This window comes from Temnothorax americanus, unplaced genomic scaffold (genome assembly GCF_048541705.1).
Source record: "Temnothorax americanus isolate GAGA-0224 unplaced genomic scaffold, ASM4854170v1 Scaffold7, whole genome shotgun sequence".
NCBI lineage: Eukaryota > Metazoa > Arthropoda > Insecta > Hymenoptera > Formicidae > Temnothorax > Temnothorax americanus.
Genome location: NW_027509792.1, coordinates 5,030,651 through 5,045,097, shown reverse-complemented (window position 1 = coordinate 5,045,097; position 14,447 = coordinate 5,030,651). Strand labels below are relative to the sequence as shown.

The following is a 14,447-nucleotide window of genomic DNA, read 5'->3' as shown; positions in this document are numbered from 1 at the left end:
TTACGTATTTATCTCTCTCGAGCGTGCGGGAGGCTTCGTCGTTCGCGCTTCAAATTTCAAGAGAGCAAGTAATTACCGTGTGGTTTCGTTGCGATAACGTTATATTTATCGCGTTGAAGAACGCACACAAAGTTTTCGAGCGTAAAACACGAAGGGCTTAATGCGATATTACGTGAGATAAATAAGGTTTGAATAGTCGCCCCGGAGATATACACATACCGAAGCTGGTGATATTATCCCAGGCGGTGGCGTTACGATATTTACAGGTGTGGAATAGCGCGCGATATTGTGTGGGGAAAACGAAGAAGCAAATAAGAGCGAAATTACGGAGGAACACAGTAATTTGTTGCAGCTCGTTTTCGTGTGTCATCTCGTGTCCATCGGTATCTAGAGATCGACAAGGGAGTTTCGAAGGAAGTCGCACCCACCCTCCCTCATTCCGACTTCCGCTCGCACAAAGGCGACCTTGTTTTTTCTTCGCGCGCTGCTCGAAAGAAGATGCACGCGTATCCCCCACTCGCGTTAAACGTTCCGGCGGAGTGAAGCGCCGAGAGCTTCGTTCGAAGTATCCAAACTCGCGATCGCGAATCTTCTTACGGATTTATTTTCTCCGTGGTATTTCGTCTCTTGGCGGCGTTTTCCCCAGCGTAAAATTACGAGTCTACGACGGATAACATTTCACTCCGGGAACGAGTGAAATAATGTTAGCCGCGATCCTCGGATGCTCCGTAAATTAAAATTGGAAAATCTCCTCTGCGTCATAGCGAAGTTTTTTTAAACGAGGACGCGGCGGGCGCCGGCTCGTTATCGGACATGATAAAGTTGAAAGGTATACGTAACAAGGGTGGGTATTGTGCGATGGCTTAATGACGCGAGATAACTAATATAGCAGCCCCATTTACTCGCACTTATTTCACTTATTATAATTCATTAGTTAAGCTGGCCACACACACTTTCCGTAGAACGTAACAGTAGGATTTCGACCAATCGCGTTGCGTACGGCCGTACGTTTTCGAATCGAGTGACACGATTGGTCGAAATCCTACTGTTACTGTTACGAAAAAGTGTGTGTCCGGGGCCTTACTTATATACGTTTCATAGAAACGTAAAAAGAGAAAGAAAAAAATCGGACGGGAACGATATTTCGGCGGATGTTGGCGGATGTCTGCCGAGTAAAAAGTACATGTGGTATTAAGGACGACGGAAAAGGGAAGAGAACGTGGATATATATCTCGTTCGAACGGAGCGTCTTATTTCTTCTTTTCCTTGCCCTTTTCGAAAAATCCGTCACGTCGAACGTGAGCCACCGCCTGTATTTTACGTTTTCCCTCTAAATCACACGAGCGAGCCGCGGTAAACGTCGAGCGTATAGCGCGAGGTATTGCGCGCAATCGCGCGTGCCGTGCGCATACACGAGAAACGCTCGACGCTCAAAGTGCGTTCATAAAAGAGCGATTGTACGCGCGCGGCGAAACGGTCCGAATTTCGACGGACGGGAAATTCTTCAGCGGAATCACTCCCGATCCGCCAGATTACCGGGATTATTACGAATCTCGCTGGAGCTTGTCATTTCTCCCGGGAAAACCGGAGAGAGAGCCGGACGAGCTCTCCAGGAATTTCAATGGGCTCCGCCGGGGACTGATTGTCCTCGATTTTAAACCAGCGTTGACTATCAGGAGCGAAGCAGAAGTAAATTTCTAATCTTTGCTCGAGTATTTTTAATCTTGGGTCATCCCTGATCGAATTTACGATTGACGCAATTGTTACTAATCTGTCACTGAACGTTACCGAAAAAAAAACCAGACAAAAAAAATGAACTCGCGGTAGCGAGTCCTGCAGCGAGGCAGGTGGTGGTGCACATTGGAGTCAATTATCACGGCCGGCGCTTAGAAATCCATATTTCTCTTGCCCTCCCTACATTTCCTACCGGCAATATCGCGAACCGTAGTCGCAATAATTCTCGCCCGAAGATCGATAAATATATCTCACAACCTCGCGCGCGCGTGCTTCTTCTCCCTCGTAAATCTTTCCGAAAGCGAAATATTGGCATTACTCGTTAAGTCACTCTATCAGGCTGTAATTCTACCGGATGTTTATATGATCGATGAATTCCGATCGTCAAGCGCGCGGGGCATTGGTATACACGCAAGACTTCTCATCGTGTCCGCGCTCTAATCAACGCGTTCGCGCGATGAACGGAGAATCAAATTCGCTTCCCGATATCAATTATTATCGATAACTAATTTATACTCGTTTTATTCGCCAATATTCAGGAGAAAAAATAACGTTCTTTTTAATATTTAAAAAAAAAGTAGCGTATCTCGCACCGGGAAATTGATCGTTAAAACGCTTTCAATAGCGATCTGGGACGCGAGAGATAACTCATTGCACAATCGCCATCTCCCGTGGAATAGTTCCTGGAAAATATTTTTTGAGTGGCACACGGCGGAGCGAATATTGATTCACGCCAAAACGGGGAGAATGTAATATTGTATGCGCACCGAATGCGGTGAATGGACTTCTCTCGGTTCTCGCGAAGTTATGAATGAGCTTAGGAGTTGAATGCGTGCGAATGTACGTTAAAGCGACATTTCTACGATGTTTATGCGGGAGCGCGGGTCTATTAACATAATTCCAACTTACTCTGGCAGATCGATGACCGCGTGTAGTACCGTGGAGGCACGTACAATATATACGGGTTTAGGCTGGAAACGAAATCTTATCGCCAGTGATAATACGATAAACGTAGTAAAAGGTAAACTCACGATAAACGGAGCGACGAGTTCCTTGCACTTCAGATGAATCATGTAACTATTATACGAGACCTAGAAAGAAATTTTTTTTTTTTTAAGACGGCGCCGTGCGTCGCGGTGAAATATTTTCGGGTGATTTATACAGTCGTAATTTTTTACGCTCGAAATTTCGGAGAGAGTTGCGAATTCAACTTTCGCACGCACGACGGGTGTCTCGTACGAGGTACACGCTAATGTTTGCATTTTGTCCCGGCGACATGGATGAAATTGGGGGTATATCGACATTTCGACGCAGCCAGCCCACGTTAATGAAGAAATTCCTGAGGCGCTGTCGCTCAATCTCTTTGACAGTAACTGACAGCGAGCGGCTGATGTATATTCCGTTGCCGATGAAGGTGCATGGAAATTGCCTTCTCTTTATCATCATTTCTCGCGAAGTTATCTTCACGCGCATATAGGTTGATGAGAAAGGCGGAAAGTAAATTAGGCACGATAATGTATCAAGCGTTATTGCGTTAATTATATGATAATTATCAAGTTCGAGATCAAGTCTCCACGATGTTCACAGAATGAATTTTATTATATGTATATATATATATATATATATATATGTATATATATATATACATATATATATTTTTTTATATTTACTCGACAGACGTCAATAATTGTCCCGACAAAGTCTATCGGTTTTCCCTCTCTCCCTTTTTCTCCTCCCTTCCGTAGGTTTGTTTTATGTAAGCGTTTGCGTTTACGCTTGTCCACCAACGCCTCCCGCCGATATTTTTCACCCACGCGCGTTTTACCTACGCGCGTGCACGACCACAAAGAAATCGTTAATAGAGTATGCGCGTATTGAATCGGCCGGATATTTTTCCGGCGCTTTCGCGTCGATTGCGTATATACGCGCGCGCGCGAAATGCCATGGAGAAACAAAGGTGGTTCCACGCTTCGGAGCCGGTCGATGGGGTTGCGCGGCGAAAATACGGGAGGGCTGCAGGCTGGTTCGATCGGTACCGCTCGGTAGGTTTGTTAGCGCGTAAACTTGCCTCTCGGTTCGGTTCACCGCTTGTGATTAAACATCGTCAGTTAGAACGGCGTGATGCCTCGTGCATTTATTGAATTTCTGCAACGTTACGCTCTTCGATTGGCGATATCGACTCGCATCCAATAAAATTCATATTCGTTAAAGTTCTCATAAAATCTATTAAACATGTATTTCACGCGTGATTCTATATTTAGTTCAAAAAGTGGATTTACACCTAAAAAGAGGCAGGGAAGTGTGTAATGAGTTTTTAAAACTATTCGATGTCTGTATCGTTTTAAAATTGAATCGCTGTCAAACCCGAATTTATTTCCAGATATCATCGCGATGTTGATAAATAAGCACGTCGATTTTTCCACGGTCAAGCTAGGGCAATGGCTTCTGTAACGTGATTCCTACATCGCGCAATCTATAGTTTACGCCCGCCCTCACGCTTCTCAATTTCATATCATGAAAGCGACAGAGAGCGAGAGAGAGAGAGAGAGAAAGAGAGGTGACGAGTTAGCTGAAAGAAATATAGCTGCCCCGCTCTAATGTTTTTCTTTTCGTTATACCACTCGCAATTTCTCATTGTCAAAGTTTATGAATTTTGCAAGGCTTTTCGCGGGGCGACACTTCGTTTCGCAGGACGTTCGGAGCTTCCCAAAAAAGTATCTTTCGCGTTGTAAGAGCGTGATCTCTAGCCTCCTAAGAACGATACTGCGGTATCATTCGTTACGTTTAGACAGAAATAAATAATAATTTCCCGACGCGTCCAAAGTATCTCGAATAGAGAAGTAGATTCGACGATACCGTGACTCGCCTCTTAGATAATTCAACGTACAATGATACGCTATTCAACGGGGGAACGCCGCGTCTGTAGCCTCGACAACGATATATACTCCGTTCGATCGGTTCCGCGGCTTTCGTGAAAATTTCACCAGGTTTTCTTCCTCCGTGAATTACCCCGGCGTGCGACCGCATCAAATATGGTACTGTTTCTGAAACATGCACGACGATCGTCCCACTTTTGCCTCTTCCCGCGTTTCTCCTCGCTCGCGCACGTGCGTTCACGAGCGTTTCTTATCTCGCGGTGCAGTCTCTCTGCTCCTCTCCGTACCACCGTTCACGCTGGTTGGTCTTGTAGACGAGGTCGCAGGTATATACTTCACGGGATACCTGCGTTTTCGGCGCCGAAAGCGTGCAGGCTCCACATATATAGATTTTGAGCGATACGGGAGATTTACCGTCGTTACGGGACATTACGAGCGACGAAAAGTTTACCGAAATACTTGCGTGACAGACGTGGGCGATGACGCCATCGTCGTCGTCGACGATGTTGTCAGACGCACTTTTGCGCCGGAACGAGGCCATTAGATCATCACAACCACGACTCGGCGAACGATCGGCGACAGCGTTCGTCGTCAATTTTCAACATATAGCTCGACGACATTAGGGGGCGAGGGAGGGAAAGTCGGCATCGCATCTCGGGCGAGCCAGTGCTTTTAGCAACGCGCTACGGCATCGTGCGCGCCGTGCCACCGCCGTTCCGTACACGCCCGGGAGCGAATTTATTTTCGGGGATTGATGAAAACCGGCTGCGCTCTCGCGTCACTCCTTTTCGGCTTAACCGTGGCTGCGGGACAGCCACGTTGAATACATGAGGTCATCGCCTATGGCGATAAAAACAACCGCAGCTATGCATGCACCCAAGGTGGAAGGTAAAAGCCGGGATAGATGGAGGAGGAAGATGGGCGCGCGAGAGGATGAGCAGTGGATGAATCACGACGGGCGATGGCGTATGCGAGAGATATCGTGCCGAAGAAATTTCCCCGTAGGCCGCGATCGTGACGGAATTACCAAAACACCTCGTTAGTGGCTGAAAGAAATCGAAGTTGGAGAAATAACAGAGAGATTGGACAAATTAAAATCAGCAAGTTAGAATTTGAGGGCGGAATTTCTATAGCTATTTCTAGTTTAATTCGGCGCTGAGCGAATTAACGCCGGGAGTGTTTTACGCAACCTCGTTACGGCGTTACGCGCACAAAAATTAGCGAGTCTCCGCGACGCTATAATACGCGACCGCGTAGCGTGTAACTGCGTTTTAGATGGAGCGACTAATGATAGTGATTAAAGAAGAATCATATAGCAAAGTTGTTGCAAAAGGAAAGACAACTGGAACATCTGCATTATTACATTATCGTGCTCGGCGGCACACGCCACGGAGATGTGCTTACTCTATTAATAGGTGGACGTACTCTATTACTCTCGATTAAGCCTATTGCCGGGCCAACGGCATTACACCGTAACGCATTCCACTGCGAACTGTGCACGGGCGCTCGTTGCTGTTTGCAAACGTTATAATAATTGCGGTACGCTTGTGCATATCTAGCGATGCATTTTTGCCTCTTTCTGTGTCTCTTCTCTTTTTGAATAAATATTAGATCCGCAAATATGACTTTCATCTGCCGAGTAACGCAATTTTTTTTTCGAAGATATCAGTTTTTTTTTTAAGAGCATTGTTACTTATACACTTTATTTTATTATCTATTTTTTGTATTTCGTAACACGTGTTCGCGACAGGGTAAACTATCGTAAATAGAGCTGGCAGATAAGAACCTCGATTAAATATGTACATCATCGTCGGTACTTTTGGCATCGTGGCAGGTGCGATAATGAATTGATCCTGAGGGAGAATTTGAGTTTTGCGACGTAAATGAGATTACGACGTATTATGCGAATCCCTCCGTAGGCGTAGCCGTGAGAGGAATAATATCGCCCGGTCGGGCCCGCATGGAAGACAGAAAAGAGAATCACTGACGAGACACATAAAGGGTCGACAAATGGGAAGGGACATTGGACGCCCCAGGCCTGGATAATCCTTCGAGATGAAGAAAAGAACACGGTCCCCGTGTGTCGGGGGAGCGACCCAGCCTCCTCAAATAGGACCTTGGCCCTCGCAGACTTTCCCACATGACACACGCGGCACACACGCACGGAGAAATGTTCAATGCCACGTGTAGATATCTGCTGAATGTTCCGTTTAATGGATTACGAAATTGGCCGACAGTTTATTTGGTTGGGAACTTGCGTCAGCCGGTATCATTATTTCATCAGCCGTAATGAACGCTAATCTGGGACGAAAACTTGGTATACCCGGGAGCGCGTAGGGCACACGCACTTTTCTGCGAAAGTGCGAAACGATCGGGCAGGTCTCTGTTTCACTTTTTTTCCCTTCCTTTTCCCGCTCTTCCAGATGCGTGAGATCTCAAGTTCGTGAAAGCAGTAGCGCATTAGCACGTAACACATGTCGGACCTCGGGGCCCGTCCCTCCGTCAAGTTTTTTGTCGGCGACCTGCATTAAATCGCCCGGCTGCGCGGCCTGGCGAGGCCTCCGAGGAAATCGAGTTTGCGTATATCCATGCCGCCGATCGTGCCGGGGCTGAGATTCCGAGAAGAAACACTGCGGCCGTTTGTTTGTCCGCGGAGTGCCGGCCGATTGAACGGTAATTATGGCCCGCAGTAATTACGTTAATTGCACGACGCTCACCGGGTTCGAGAGAGGGGAGGGAGGGGCCGTTTGCCAAAGCGACGGAGCGGTTATACTTGCCATTCGGTATATTAAGCTTCGGGGTTTTAAGCGTCGCGGACGAAGGACGATAACAACGACGACGATAACGGCACTTGTTGGGGAGGGACGCGAGGGGGGGGGGAGCGGGAATTAATAGCGTCGAACGGAGCGGAGCGCGCGCGTACGATTGTGCCGGGTGCTAATTCACACCGACAGTCACTCGCCGGTAATTAATGCGACGTATAAAATGAGAAGGGAAGGCGCAACGATGTATAGCGCGATCCGGCGCGTTCCGCGATGCCATCGGGCGTACGTTTATTCGGACTTTTCAAACGAAAACCATCCAGACTGCGCCCCGTTGAGCGACATCCCGCCGATCCCGCGCATTTGTATACGCGCGTAACTTAATAACGACACGGTAAATAAATCGCTCTATACGTAAACCGGCGCCGGTCGACAAACGGGTATTCGAACGCAAACGTCAATGGCGACATTAATTTCGTTTCACGGCATCGACGGGTGCTCGTTTTTTTCAATGGCGCTTTGAATTTTTCAACGACATCGCGCTTTTTATTTCGATTTGCACGTCGATCGACGCGGCGCGACGCGATCGCGACGTGTTAGTACATTTTTACGAAGCAGCGCTCTTCAACAGCGGCTCCAGCTGCGCGTGCATCTTCCTATAAGTACGTTCCGCGCAAACAATTCGCAGCGAATACTAATCGTCGCTGGCTGAATAATGAGTGACATCGTGTCACAGATTTAGCTCGCGCCGACAAAACGGAAGCCCCATTTTATATCGAGCTGTCCGATTTAGCTCACGCACCATTTGCTTTTACGGCTAATCATCGCTCAATCTTCGTCCCGTGATAATGAACGGTCGTAACTCGTGCAAATTATTTGACATCCAGTGATAATCACTATAAGCCACTCTCGAGGTTATCGCGCACCGCACGATTTGATATCAACACGAAGCTAAACGCGGCATTTGATGCCAACGCCTTTAACGTTATCGTGCGAGAAAGTATCGCGAGAAATACGAGAAACGGTGGAGACGGTGCGAAAGAAATACAACGGTGGAAATTGCGGCGAGTAAAGAAAGTCTGGCACTAAGTACCGAACGTAACGCGAGCGAAAGAAACGCGAGGGTGGTACTTACGTAACGGGGCGGGAGAGGCCGAGAGCGACCGGGGAAGGCGGATCGAAGGGCCCGAAGGTACGAAGGAATAAAGCGAGCGAACTGCGTTGGCAAGGACCAGACATCGCGCTCTTCTCGTAAACGTAACTCCAGCCGAGAGTCGACGTAAGATATAAAAGAACGATTGCCGCGCTTCCCACAATGCCCCCATTCACGAAGCTCACGTCGCCGTTGTTATCACAGCGCGGCCGAACCTTCGCGACCTGGAGGTCTCTCTCTTCAACGGAAGGTTGAAATCTCGAAGGCTGCGTCGACCGACCACGGCGAGTCGGTTGAACGCGTGAGAAACGAGCGATGACGCATCCGTGGGGCATGCACTTGAAAAGCTCAAAGATGAGCGAAACGTAAAAAAATCAGATTTACTGGGAAGAGTTCAACGTGAGTTCCGAGTCGAGTACAATGATGAATGCCCTCGACATTCAGGGAAGACGTCTATCAGGTCCCGATGCACACGCTCGGAGAGGAGGATCATCTCTGCTGACGACTTCGCGAGAACGTGTCTCTTCGCGATGAATCAGCAGGACAGACTCGTCGAGGGTGAAAGTCAGATTGCGTAACGGGGCGTGCAAGAGAACCGATTTAAGCGACGGTTACACCGGCCGTTCGTTGGTTTATGAATCACGACGGCGGAGGCTCGCGCGCGTTACGCGGGAGAAGATTAAGCCGTTAAATAAAACGTATCCGTCTATTAATCTTCGCGGGTTAATTACGATTTACACGGTCGTTCGCTGTGCGACGGCGATCCGCCGCGCGTTTCGCGCCGAGCCTCGTCGAGTCTCTCAGTTATCGCGGCTCTTCAATCTGCGTAGAGTCGTACATATTGTACGAGTGCTCGCGCAAAGCAAATATTTCTCTCTCCCGGTGCCCTCCAGCATAGAAATAAAGCCGTGACATTTACCGCTGTACCGTTCGTGTGCGGTCGACAGGAAATTTGTCCAGGCGGGCGGATCCTCTTTTTGTCTCTCCGTCGCGTCGTGCCGCGGCAACGAAGCACGTGGCCGAACTGCACAATATCTCGCAATAACGACGAATACCGGAGGGATGATTGTACGTTTATCCAGCGATATGTCCCGCTCGCGCCACATTGTCGATTTCTCCTTTCTCCCGCCTTCCGTTTCATTCGCGGGCGGGGCACACACCGTGCAGACCTCCGAACGGAATCGTATTTCGGACAACACGTACCGGTTTGGGCTCCTCACTTTTTTTTTTGCTTTCCTTACGCGGCTTCGATAAAACTCCCGCGGTACCTGTCAAAAATTATTGCGACTTTTATCGACCGTAAAACGAGATAACGTCCGAAGCACCTCGGCTCTACTCCGGTCAACGTCTGATTTACTTCGTTTCGTGTAACGCGAGGCTATCGCGATATTTTACGTATACGCGCATGTCGGTGATGATCCCCCGGGGCTTATCGTCGGAGTTTGTAACTTGCGAATTTGATGGAATATATCGTATTTTATCGTATTTACATCCGGCGTATATATGGCTTATTTTCTCGATTTGTTTAATCGTGAGATTTTAACACGAGATTTTTATGAAACTTTAGAATTATGCTAGACATACTCGATTCGAGTTTTTACAAGATTCACGTACAATCTGGTTCGATTTATGAGAAACTGGACACTGTTATCGCAGAGCAGCTTTTGAAGGCGAGCAGAGCCTTTATCGAGATTGATTTGAAATTCTGATCGACTTCTTGCTCGTACGCTCAACATCTATTGTATTTGCAAATTAACGGTTTTTTAAGTTACTTCATCTTGTTCTCTTTTGTATTAATGGCGCGCAAAACATTACGTCATGCTTTATCCAGGAAGAAGATATTCAAGTGGCGTGGATATATTCAGAGATTTTTTCGGAAAGCACACGTTCTTCTGCGCTCTTTTAATTCATGCGGAGAAGATCCCTCGTCCTAGGGATTAAAAATTATTCCGGGAATAGAAAATTCTCCCCGAATCTCCACGTTCGTCACGTCCGTTAGGTTTTTTTTTGTCTCTTATTTCTCCTTTTTTCTGTTTTGCTCGCGTAATACGTACTATCGCGTCCCCCCCCCCCCCCCCGCGGAGCGCTCCCCCGGGAGCTTCTATTCGCGCGAATATATGCAAATGCAGTCTGTCAATATCCGAGTTCACGACCAACCCAGTTGGGAAGATATAAAAGGGCCAACCTTCCTCGACGCCTCCCCGACTTATACGCCGACGTTTGCATATAGCGACAGACGGCGGGTATGATGCCGCGCTATGAGAAATTCATCGATGCCCGGGGTTCGATTTTCATTTCGTTCAGCATCCGGAGAGTATAATATTTTCGCCCTACATATTGGAAACTGGTCCAATATCCCCTCCCTCCCCTAAAAGACTTCTCCACGATACCGATGCGGCTTGAGAGTATCTCGAGCCTCTCGCAAGAACCACTCGGGAGATAGTTTTTTTTATTCCAAGATGGATCTCGGTCATTTTCGTCCGTCATCCTCGTTACGCGCGCCACGATTAATACAAAGACCGCGTTTGTCCGAAATACTTTTTTCTGTATCCGAAGCTCCATTCGCCGCGTCCATCACAATCGTGACAATCGAGAGATTTCAAAGGGGAATAACAAAAAAAAAGCGTTCACCTGCAATATAAATATACCTGTGATTTTTATTGCTTCCCGTACAATATTTGAACACCGTGACTCGTTTCGCCCTCAAGCGTGGCAGTAATTTGATTGTTGCCTGCCGCTTGGTAAACGCGCACAATAAAGAGCGTAATGAATTTTCGTTCCACGTGTAACGGACTTTGGCGAGGTATAAAATCGGCGGAGGCACACAACGAGGAGAGAGGTGGTACGTTTATTAATTTATTATTATGCCATGCAGAGGCGGAGTGCCGAATTTAGCCAAGCCGAGAGCGCAGGATGTCCGCGCGCACAGGTCATCCGATACAAGCCGTCGCTCCGCTATTACGCGGTAACACGCGATTGCTTTATTAACGAGGGGCCTTAATCGGGCTCAGGAAACTTTTGCCGGCACGCCTAAAATAATCCTGTCAAGATCTGGCAGACGTTGCGAGAAGTTAACATCCCTCGCTTCCAACTTCCTCGAATCGATAATATTATCCGTTCACTTTATGCATAATATATGTTACATAATTTGATAATACCGCCGCGGTTATATATAATATCTTACTTAATTCCATACCGTTGATATATTTCGATGGTTCGTTCTTGATAATTCTAAAATTAAAAGAGTGAAGAACTAAGTACATATATACTCGAAATTTTTGCTCCGCACATAATTAAACATCCAGCAATACAATTACGAAAATTTTTAACTGTTTTCCTGTGGAGTGCTGCCATTGTTCAGCGCCGGGTCACCGGCACCGGTGCGCCTCGTCGTACTTTGCATTAAGCGGGCCGAGAGTGCGGAATGGTTTTACCTTATCCCGTGGGACAAGGAGTTAACTCCTGAGTGTTTATGAAACAAGCTAAGCACGGTCGAGCTTTATTAAATCCACTTTACGATTTAATTCATCCGCCATTCCCGACGGAGGGGTGCGCATTAATGATTTTTCATTGGCCCGGTGTGTTCCGTGCTCGAAGTAAATTAATTCGATCTCGAATATATTTCGTTGCTCCCGCGTAATGAAACGTGTTAAATTCTTCGTTCTGACAATTTAACGGCGTGATTTACGAGATGTTTCGCTCGGTCCGTATTGCCTGTAAAATATAAAAGAGAAAAATATTAATCCCCAGCAGCGGCTGCAGCTTAAACGGCCGAGAAATCGCCGTTCGACTGAAAGCCCGTCATAACTTTCTTTTATTTCAGGAGCTCAACGCTTTTTCCACTTTGTCCTCTTTTCGCCCAGGACGTGAGTCGCCAACTTTTGCCAAAGCCATTTTCTCTCTTGGTGGCGCGCGGGATATTTTGTTTAGCTCAAGTTTCCGCATCTCCGCGAGAGTTTGGCCTCCTTGTTCTATTCGGAGAACTTGAGAGAAGTCGGGGTGCGCAGGTCGGCGGCTCTCGCGACGGAACTCGCACATGACTGGTGAGACTTCGCGATATTAAAGTCTTAAAATACACTTTCGCGGGACAATCCGCGACTTTTACGACAACGTCGCTCTCACAACGTCCATCGAATACGCGATCGAGAGCATCCACGATTATATTCGCCCATTTGATCCGTCGTATGAACTTCAGCGGCTACAGTCGCAGTGCTTAATTACACCGCGTGGCGTAATTAAGATCCTTTTCGGCGCGTAGGTAGTTTACACGCAGAGACCGAGTAGGTAAGCGACGGATCGCGTTACTTTCCCTTTGCCGAGATCGTCGCCGCCGCGATAGGGGCCCCGACGCGGACGCGCCTTATTCGCGCTGCGCACGCAAATATTTGTCGCGAGGCCACGCGTATTCGCGCTGAGTTAGCGCGAGAGCGGAAATCAGCGTTGCGTCGTCGTTGCGCGGTCATTTTTCATCGTTGTCCTTTTTCCAAAGACGCTCATTTATTATTATTAATTAATATTTATTGATCCGTCCGATTTGCGAATGGATGGATTTGCGTTTGTTGTACATTTGTTGTACAGTTGTACATTTCCGGCCTGATAAAATATATCTCTCGCTGAGCTGTTATCCGCGCGTCGTTTATTGCGCGACATTGTTGCTAGGGGACTCGCCACGTGATTAACTCTAAAACAGGATGTTGTTTTCAACATCGAGTCAAAGGAGAGTAACGTCTTTGCCTCTATTTTCGAGGCTGCCGCGGCAGCAGCAGCATCTGGAAGAATAAAGGCTGTGTAAACGTTGGCCCCTGTGTACACGAGCCACGAAAAGCGGTTATCGCGACGACACCCGAGGCACCCGAAACTCGTTAGGAAGGCATATGACACTCGCCGGTCCAAAGTTATGATCATTTTGCGGCCGGGAATTCTTGAACGGCGGGGAAAAGCTCAGCGCGATAGAGACGATTGATATATTATTGACCGACCGCCACCGCGGTTGACTTGCCCGCGAGCGTGAATCACGTGCAGCATAACGATGTTGCGTTACGCAACGGAGCGTTGCTAACGGGTATAAATGCGCGAGTGATACGATATCTATAATTAGAGCTCGTCCCGAGCGTATCGATGCGCTTTCGCATGCCGTTATTCGTTGTTCACAGCAGTTAACTGCGCTCTGCTGCGCTCGTTGATTCTTTTTTTTTTTTTTACATCATTCTTGGAGATTCTATCGGAGTTGGATCTATCTCGTTAAATTTTTCCCTCATTTACGTTAGACTCTTCTTCCTTCGATTTACACTCGCCCGAATAAGATACGGAAGAATCTGGCGCGAGAAAGGAGCTTCTACGCGGTGGCGTCGCGGCGTCGCTTTAAATTTAGATCGCAAGGGAACGGGATGATATCCATACGACGCTCCAGCGTCTTTTAAAAATTTCATTCTCCGTACACAGACCCTTGACGACGATGTTTAAACTTTCAGAAATATAACTATCAGCGTATAAAGTCAACTGCAGGCTACGTTTATTCTTGCTTGGCGCCGGGATTCGGAGCGAAGTCGCTCGCGATAAATAATATTGTTGTAGCATTATTATCCTCGTACTTCCCCACCGTTCTCTTGGATCTTCGCGCGAAGACGAACGGCGCTCCTCTTCCCGTTCACGCGGAATTCGTATCGCGTCTCCGAGGGCATCGTCGGCGATATACGCTCGCGTGGGATAGCATCGATTAATCCGTTTAAGGTCACTGACTCGAGAGACCTACGTAACGTATAAGCGGCTTTCGAGAAAAGAATTAAAATACGGTGCGTCGACGATTATCAATGAACTTAACGGCGATGTAAGCGACGTTGTATGAATGAACTTAAAGCTCTATTAATAATAACGCCTTCTTACGTTAGTGGAAATACCGCGAAAAATAACTTGCGCCGCGCC

General features: G+C 47.6%; 1 protein-coding gene across 4 annotated transcripts in view; it reads left to right on the top strand.

Moving 5' to 3' along the window:
* Positions 1-14,447, top strand: part of LOC143906183 (uncharacterized) — a 59,476-nt gene that overhangs the window by 30,711 nt on the left and 14,318 nt on the right. The window lies entirely within an intron of this gene.